Source organism: Pleurodeles waltl, chromosome 7, assembly GCF_031143425.1.
Source record: "Pleurodeles waltl isolate 20211129_DDA chromosome 7, aPleWal1.hap1.20221129, whole genome shotgun sequence".
Lineage (NCBI taxonomy): Eukaryota > Metazoa > Chordata > Amphibia > Caudata > Salamandridae > Pleurodeles > Pleurodeles waltl.
This window is the reverse complement of record NC_090446.1, coordinates 485460409-485470122: the sequence shown is the minus strand read 5'-3', so window position 1 is coordinate 485470122 and position 9714 is coordinate 485460409. Positions and strand designations below refer to the sequence as shown.

At 45.0% G+C, this 9714-nt stretch overlaps 1 long non-coding RNA gene across 1 annotated transcript; it reads right to left on the bottom strand.

Moving 5' to 3' along the window:
* Positions 1-1266: 1266 nt before the first annotated feature.
* LOC138304235 (uncharacterized) lies at positions 1267-4719 on the bottom strand. Its single transcript, XR_011205521.1, has 2 exons — positions 3624-4719; positions 1267-1567 (listed from the first exon to the last, which is right to left on the bottom strand). It is a non-coding gene; the product is annotated as an uncharacterized lncRNA (long non-coding RNA).
* Between the last annotated feature and the right edge of the window lie 4995 nt (positions 4720-9714).

The following is a 9714-nucleotide window of genomic DNA, read 5'->3' as shown; positions in this document are numbered from 1 at the left end:
AAGAGTGTCATCTACCCACACGGGATGCTGGCAGCTGGCGCCAAGCTCCAGCACGAGGTCCGGCAGATTCTAATCTGACCCTCTGCAGCCTGTTACATTCGTTACAAAGGTGTGCCCCCTCCTCTCAGACCTGGGAAACTGAGCAAGCCTTTTGGAGACTGGCCAGGTCTCCAAGACTACTCCTGTTCCCAAGCTCAAGGGAAGAGAAACGACGCCCATGTACTCTCTCTTATCAGGTCTAGTCTACTGTGAGAGCAAAACATCTTGGTTCTCTGGTGCAAAAACACAGCTTGGAAAAATACAGCTTAGATTCTCAACTGCCATGTCTAACTCCACGTTAAAGGCAATGGGCAGCTAACCTAAATATCAAATGCAATGTCATGTTAAAGGCAATAGGCAGCTAACCTAAATATCAAATGCAATGTCTAGTGTCATGTCAAAGCCAATAGGCATCTAAGCTGAATACAAAATGCAATGTCTTATATCATGTCAAAGCCCATAGGCAGCTGAGCTGAATATAAAATGCAATGTATAATATCATGTCAAAGCCAATAGGCAGCTGAGCTGAATACAAAATGCAATGTATAATATCATGTCAAAGCCAATAGGCAGCGGAGCTGAATATCATGTCAAAGCCAATAGGCAGTTAAGCTGAATACAAAATGCAATATATAATATCATGTCAAAGCCCATAGGCAGAATATCTAATAGCATGTCAAAGTCAATAGGCAGCTAAATTGAATACATCATGTCAAAGTCAATAGGCATGCAATGTCAAAGCCAATAGGCGGCTAGACTGGATACAGCATGTCAAAGCCAATAGGCAGAATACAGAATGTAATGGCTAATGCAATGTCAAAGCCCATAGACGGCTAAACTGAATACAGAAAGTAATGGCTAATGCCATGTCAAAGCCAATAGGCGGCTCAACTGAACAAAACATACCATGTGCTACTGGTGAACATTGAGCAACTAATATGCGCAGTGGTGAAACACAAAGTCATTGGTCAAAACAAACTTTATCAAATGGCAGGACATTCCGCCCTTTGACCAATGAATTTTTGTTTCACATATCTCATATTTCAAACAAAAAAAAAAACATCAGCACAAAAAAAAAACATTATGATCAAAGCAATCCCTGTAAAGCAATAGAAGTGAATTAACACATTGATTTCATGACCTTTTCACATCAGATACATCTACATAGAAAAGACTGGGCAATTTTTTTTTTTTTTTTTTTTTTTGAATGAGTCTCTAATTCAACAGTGTTAGCAATTTGATGTGGCATGAGTTCTGCTCATGTAAAGGTGCACGGTCCACCTGAAAGGTTTTCTGGAAGGTAAGCAAAAGTCAGAGTTCCATACGAGAGGGGAAAAAAAAAAAAAAACACAGCAAACAAGTTGAACTTGAACTGAAGGCGCAGTTTGCGCAAAATGGATCCATGGTGCTGGCACTTTACTCAGCCAGGTTCAGGTTGGGGATTCGGTCCCTTCCCCGACCCCACACGCACACACCGGAAGGGGGACCACACAGCGCACTCAGGGACAGTGGCGAAACGTGGTAGGATCTGCAAAAGAAACAAGTATGACTTTTCTTGCAAATAACATTTTTCATTTAAACTGCACCCTTCCTCTTTCTTTCCCTGTTTTATAATCAGCAGGACGTTTTTGAGGCCCTTTGTTATATTTTCTGCAGGTTCTGGAGGATCACTTGGGGCTTCAGCCCACACATCAGTACTGAGGTTTTTATCTGCTGCGCCACAGCTTCCCTTTTCTTGCACTGTCAGAAGGGCTGGGGCAGACTCATTCTTTACCAAACCTCCATTCACTGCACTTTTGCCAATTTGGGCCATTCTGTCTCCAATTTGTATGAATAAATCAGATTCTTTTCTAGGTATCAGCATAATTTCGATTTTTCCTTGGTAATTTGCAGCAATCACTCTCCCTAAAACCTGATCACTTTGCCATTTCTGTCCTGGTAACTTTCCTCTCCCCAACTGCTCTGTGACTGCTTGCATGACAGATTGCTTTTGTGCATGCTGCACAGTTTTTATCAAATCTAGGGGAATGGGCATCTCTCTCAGCTCTGCCCACCTGTAAGTGGCCTTTTCACATTTCTGGGGCACCCACATAGCTATCCCCACTAAGGCAGAATTCTGGGTGTACACTTCTCTCTCTGAAATTTTCTCATTAACATCTGCAAGGTAATTGAACCAGTTAGGTACAAGCCATGTGGCTAAAACATTATCAAAGAACCAAAAATCAGCGTAAAAATGACACATCTCACATAGCTCTTGCTTTAAAATCTGACACACATTATACAACGCTGTTCCTTCTACTGTGCCAGAAAACAACATTTCAGTCAATGAATCATTAGTAAAACAAACATGCTTTTTATCTTCAGTAGACACGAATTCAAATGGTGCACACAGTTTCATCGGTAATTCTTTTATCTGTGGTACTCTAGCCCTGTCTTGCAAGTACCAGATCCATTGTATAATTCTAGCTAGGGGCACTATTTTCTTTCCTTGTTCATGATTTAAATGTACATAAGTATTTCCTTCTTGCACTGCGCAGAAACCTAAAGTCTGCATTATTTCATTTGCCAAATCACAAGCGCGCAGCTGCATATTATTTTTCACAGTGACCATGTACAAAAGTGTTAGGATTTCACTCAAATGAGGGCTTTTCTTTTTCCAAAAATCAAACAAGTTAATGAAACTCGGTGTCTCTTTCTCTAAAATCTTTACTTGTAACTCGTAAATCACATTCTGAGCTCTCTCATCCATGTTATCAGTTAAGGAATGCATATTGTCTGCCAAAAACCCTGGCTCACACGAAAGCTCAGTGCAGCTCGGAGCTGTCTTAACCCCCTCATTACTGGAATGGGACAAGAAAGATTCTTCATTTTTATAACTTTCAGCATTATTTTGAATTATCGTATCCTGGCTAATTTGCTCACGTAAATTCCTATTTTCATGTTCCAACTTCCTACATTTCTCCTGCATTTCTCTGTAAGCAGATAAAGGTATCCAGACCTTTCTGTCATCATTACTTCCAAAACACACGTTTTCTACATATATACAACGGGAATTATTTCTCAAAACATTATCAGGCCTTTTAGCTACACATGCATTTTCTTCTGTAATTCCCCAAACAGAAAACAATTCACAGTTTTTCTTAGCACCATCAGGCAGTTCATCAACACATGTATTCTCAGACATGGTCTGCCGTGCTACTGTGATTCTCCAAACAGAAAACAATTTCGGTAATTCTCCAAACAACAAAAAAACAATTACACTTTTAAAGTGTGCACTTCGAAATCTACTAACTCGTCAAACCCCTTAATCACCTCTTAATGACCGACCCCACTCCTGGTACCAATTGTAGTGCTTTCCTCTTATTTAGTTTCTAAGCACTAACATAACACAACAGAAATGCACTTCTGAGGTCAAAGAAGACTTTTATTGTTATTTTATTCTTCCCCAACCACAATGTTTATGAATGAATGACGAATTAGTAGCTTTCAAGTCCGCGTTAATCAAACAAAATATATCAGTTTGCAATATACACAGCAGGTTATATTTATAAGATATTGAATGCAAAGCAAAACAAATACTTCACCGTGTAGGAACTATTTACAGCTACATCTTTCTAAGGTCTGCAAGCTGATGACCCCTGTCAGCCGCGAGAAAGAGTGTCATCTACCCACACGGGATGCTGGCAGCTGGCGCCAAGCTCCAGCACGAGGTCCGGCAGATTCGAATCTGACCCTCTGCAGCCTGTTACATTCGTTACAAAGGTGTGCCCCCTCCTCTCAGACCTGGGAAACTGAGCAAGCCTTTTGGAGACTGGCCAGGTCTCCAAGACTACTCCTGTTCCCAAGCTCAAGGGAAGAGAAACGACGCCCATGTACTCTCTCTTATCAGGTCTAGTCTACTGTGAGAGCAAAACATCTTGGTTCTCTGGTGCAAAAACACAGCTTGGAAAAATACAGCTTAGATTCTCAACTGCCATGTCTAACTCCACGTTAAAGGCAATGGGCAGCTAACCTAAATATCAAATGCAATGTCATGTTAAAGGCAATAGGCAGCTAACCTAAATATCAGATGCAATGTCTAGTGTCATGTCAAAGCCAATAGGCATCTAAGCTGAATACAAAATGCAATGTCTTATATCATGTCAAAGCCCATAGGCAGCTGAGCTGAATATAAAATGCAATGTATAATATCATGTCAAAGCCAATAGGCAGCTGAGCTGAATACAAAATGCAATGTATAATATCATGTCAAAGCCAATAGGCAGCGGAGCTGAATATCATGTCAAAGCCAATAGGCAGTTAAGCTGAATACAAAATGCAATATATAATATCATGTCAAAGCCCATAGGCAGAATATCTAATAGCATGTCAAAGTCAATAGGCAGCTAAATTGAATACATCATGTCAAAGTCAATAGGCATGCAATGTCAAAGCCAATAGGCGGCTAGACTGGATACAGCATGTCAAAGCCAATAGGCAGAATACAGAATGTAATGGCTAATGCAATGTCAAAGCCCATAGACGGCTAAACTGAATACAGAAAGTAATGGCTAATGCCATGTCAAAGCCAATAGGCGGCTCAACTGAACAAAACATACCATGTGCTACTGGTGAACATTGAGCAACTAATATGCGCAGTGGTGAAACACAAAGTCATTGGTCAAAACAAACTTTATCAAATGGCAGGACACGGGGGTCTTGCCATCTTGCTCTGTCCTGTTCCTGGATCTCAGGGCCCGCTTGCGTGGTGGTTGTCCGTCTGCAGGGGGTGGGGTGCTGGTGTGGTGGTCCTGTGGCGGGGCGTCCTGTCCTCTAGTGCCGGCGGAGGAGGTGGGCAGTTGATCGTCCATGCTAGTGTCAGGGGCCCCTTGGAGTGCCACGGTGTCCCTCAAGGTCTTTTGAATGTCCGTCAGCACCCCTACGATAGTGCCCAGGGCGGAGGCGATGGTCCTGAGCTCCTCCCTGAACCCCAAATATTGTTCCTCCTGCAGACGCAGGGTCTCCTTCAACTTGTCCAGGACCGTGGCCATCGTCTCCTGGGAGTGGTGCTATGCTCCCATGATGGAGGAGAGGGCCTCGTTGAGAGTGGGTTCCCTTGGCCTGTCCTCCCTCTGTCGCACTGCAGCCCTCCCAGTTCCCCTATGTTCCTGGGCCTCCATCCCCTGGACCGTGTGCCCACTACCACTGCCCCCAGGTCCCTGTTGTTGTTGTTGGGGTGGTGGGTTAGCCTGGGTGCCCTGTAGTGGTGGACACACCGCTGATTGACCTGTCCTGGGTAGGGAGGTTTGGCCCCGCTGGGTGGGTGCTGTGCTGGTGTTACCAGAGGGTGGAAGCTCGGTGTTGGGCTGTGGCTGGGCAAGGGGAACAGACTGTCCTGAGGCCCACGATGGTCCGGGCTGGTCATCAAGATCCAGTGGGGCAGAGCTGCTGTCGTCACTGTGGGCCTCTTCTGGGGGTGGAGTGGTGTTGTCTGGACCCTCTGGTGTGGTGACGTTCCTTCGGGTTCCTGCGGGGGTATAAGTACATGATTGTTGCATGTGTGTGTTTCATGGTGTGCAATGGTTGGGTGTGCGTGAACCCCAGTGCAGGCATTCCTGTGGGGGGGGCTTGTGTGCTGATGGTTGGGGGGTGTTCTGGGTCTGTGCAGTGGGCATGCTTTGGTGATGGGTGTCGATGCTTAGTTATGTCATGCAGGGCTTGGGTTTGGGATGGGTGGTTGATGTAATGGGTAGATAGGTGAGGATTTGGGGTGATAGGGGAGGGTGTGATGGTGGGGGTGTGTGATATCATGCAGGTAGGGTGGGGGTTATGATAGTTAAGATTGGACTTACCAGTGTCCGTTCCTCCAACGACTCCTCCGAGGCCCTCAGGATGCAAGATGGACAAGACTTGCTCCTCCCATGTTGTTAGTTGAGGGGGAGGAGGTGGTGGTCCGCCGCCAGTCCGCTGTACCGCAATGTGGTGCCTGGATACCGTTGAATGCACCTTCCCCCGTAGGTCGTTCCACCTCTTCCTGATGTCCTCCCTATTTCTTGGGTGCTGTCCCACAGCGTTGACCCTGTCCACTATTCTTTGCCATAGCTCCATCTTCCTGGCTATTGATGTGTGCTGTACCTGTGAGCCAAATAGCTGTGGCTCTACCCGGATGATTTCCTCCACCATGACCCTGGGCTCCTCCTCGGAGAAGCGGGGTGTCTTTGGCGTGACATGGGGTGTTGTGTGTGATGTGTGGGGTGGTGTATGTGTTGATGAGTGTGGTGAGTGTAGTGGTATGTGGTGTTTTGTGCGTGGATGTTGTGTGGGTGATGGTGTTGTGTGCCTCTGTGTGGTGGGATTGTCTAATCAGTGCTGTCTCTCTGACCTTCTTTCAGAATTTTTGTTCGTAGGGGTTTGTGGGTGATGTGGGTGTGTGTTTTATATTGTGTTGGGTGTGTGGGAGTGTTGTTTGTATGTGTATCAGGTGTGTGTATTTGGAATTGTCCAATGTGGCGGTGTTTTGGAGCTGTGTGTGTATTTTGAGCGCGGCGGTGTGTACCGCCAATGGAATACTGCGGTTGAAAGACCGCCGCGTGGATTCGTGGGTCATAATAGCATGGGCGTGTTTCTGTTGGCGTGGAGGTGGAGGATTTGTTTCCACATGTTTATCGCTGACCTTTGGTGTGGCGGTATTGTGTGGGTGGCTGAATTTCGGCGGATTCCAAGATGTGTGTCATAATAGCTGTGGCGGTCTACCGCAGCCGTGGCGGTGTATTGGCGGTCTTCTGCACGGCGGTAAGCACCTTATACCGCCAATGTTGTAATGACCCCCATAGTAATGTGTTTTATATGTCCTAAAAGTGAAATATTGCTAAATTCGTTTTTCACAGTTGCAAGGCCTGTCCCTCTCATAGGTTAACATGGGGGTTACCTTTAAATCTGATTAAAGTGTAGATTCCCTTTGGGAGCGGATGGACATGTGGAGTTTGTGGTCTGTGAGCTCACAATTTAAAAATACATCTTTTAGTAAAGTTGATTTTGAGATTGTGTGTTTGAAAATGCCACCTTTAGAAAGTGAGCATTTTCTTGCTTATACCATTCCTGTGACTCTGCCTGTTTGTGGATTCCCTTTCTGGGTCAGTTTGACAGTTGGGCTGGTTGCACCTCCCTCACACCAGACAGTGACACAAAGGGAGCTGGGGTGTAGTCTGCATTTTCTGATGAGCCATCTGTGCTAGGTGGGAGGGGAGGAGTGGTCACTTACACCTAAAAGGGCTGTGCCTGTCCTCACACAATGCAGTCTTCAACCCCCTGGTGAGTGTCTGGGGCTTGGCCTGGGCAAGGCAGGATTTCACATTCAAGAGAGACTTTACTTAGAAGTAGGCCTACTTAAAAGGAGAAATAGGGTATAAGAAGGCCACCCAAAACCACAGACTTTAGAACACTTCTGGAAATCAAGAGGAACCTTTGCCTGGAGAAAAGCTGAAGAGCTGAGGAAGAAGAGCTACCGTGCCCTTGACTGTGCTTTGTGGAGCTATCCTGCAGTTGCTGCTTCTGCCAGACTAAGAGGGCAAAGACTGGACTTTGTGTGCCTTCCATCTTGAGAAGAACTATCCAAGGGCTTGGTTTAGAGCTTGCCTCCTGTTGTTTGAAGTCCCAGGGGCAGCAAAGACTTCTCTCTGCCAGCACCTGGAGTCTCTGGAGAGACTCCTACTCTGCCCTGTGGTGCCCATCCAGTTCCTGGGATCCTGAAAAGAGAAGCTGGCAGCCTAAGAGGAAGAAATCCACGCACAGAGAGCCGTGAGGGGAAATGATCGATGCGACTCCGATCTGCGGCTGAAGAAACGATGCGCGTCCCGCTCCGCGGCTGAAAATCGACGCTCGCCGGAAACGCGGCCGAAGAATCAGCGCACAGAGCTGGAGAAACGGCACGCAGCATCGCTGAGGGAGGCTGGGAGATCGCAACCCATGCTGCGTGGTTTTTGGATCATCGTGCGGCTGGATTTCCGACGCAAGCACTGCTGGGCATGTAAAAACAACGCAAGGCCTGCCCGGACCTGAGAGTGCTGACTGGATCGATGCATTGCTCTCCTGCGGAGAGAAGAAAGGACACGCCTGACCAGACGAAAGGAGAAACTATGTAAGGTCTCGCTCGTGAGTGAAATCGACACATCGCAAGCCCTTTTTGACACACACTTGCCCGTGCGAGGTTATTTTTGACGCACCCAAGGTACATTTTCACACTAACAGTGTTAGTATGTGTTTTAAACTACATAAAGACTCTTTTTGCTTTTTAATTGATAACTTGACTTGTGTATTGTGGATTTTTGTCGTTTTGTTCTTGTTTTTTTTAGATAAATGTTTTCTATTCTTCTAAACCGGTTTTGTGTCATTTTGTAGTATTTTCATTAAGTTACTGTGTGTGTTGGTACAAATACTTTACACCTAGCACTCTGAAGTTAAGCCCACTGCTCTACCAAGCTACCAAGGGGGTAAGCAGGGGTTAGCTGAGGGTGATTCTCTTTTACCCTGACTAGAGTGAGGGTCCTTGCTTGAACAGGGAGTAAACTGACTGTCAACCAAAGACCCCATTTCTAACACATGGTCAAAAGAAAGGCAAGTAATGGTTCCCCAAGTCTCACACAAGCTGAAGGTCCAATAACGGAATGATCAAATCTAAACAACATTTATTCCTCTATACTGCTAACATGAGAAAATATGTCCAAGGGTCCCTTGATTATTTGAATCAGAGTAACATCCTAAAGTAACTAAAAGCTGTTACCTTAACATCATCATACTTTTTCTAACTCATCAATTATTAATGTAGCCTTTTTATCACATAAGACTAGCGAAGTATATGTAACTAGCTGGGTAATGACACATAATGAAGAAGAGCTACAGTGTATAGTAGCAAATACACAGGCTTTCCAAGTGGAGAATCACAGTGTTGATGCAAAAAACAAATGCTATCCAACTATTTTTATGAAAACTGATAAGCCAACCTAGTATAAAACCCGTTGTAGTGTGGCTGTAGAAAATCATTTAAATAAAATTTAAAATAACTGAAGTTCAAGCCAACTCAGTATCTCTTGTCTTGCTTCTAAAACAAAACCCAGCAAGCCCTTAAGTTGGCAGCAGGTACTTCGTCATTAAATTATAAAATACTCTGAACTTGTGAGTAATACAACCAATTTTGGTGGTTTAATTGCAGAGTAACACAAACCACTTTGAATAAAAAAGATTGGACATGGCTATTAGCATCACTACAGAAAAAGGATAATTCCTACCAATATACTCCAGAATTGCTACACAATCTCTAATAGACATGAGCAACCACATTCTCAGCCATAGAGATTCAGTAAAATCAGCAAATTTAAAATATACTGCCACCAGTTCTGGAGAAAGGTTTCCCTTAGCGCCCGCCTACTGCCACCTTGTGCGCCTTATATAAGCCATGGTGCACCAGGGCGCAGGGTAGGGGGCAATTGTGTCAACATTTTTGACGCTATTGATGTACTGTTCAGGGTTAGCCCCAAACTTTTGGCGCTAACCCTGAACAGTACACAGGGACCAATTGTAAACAATGGTGTGCCCCCTTTTAATACCTGCTCTGAGGAGGCGTTAAAAGTGCCGAAAACAATGACGTAAAGAAATCTCTTCGATTTCTTTGTGCCATTTTTTCAGCCCCCCTCTAATGAG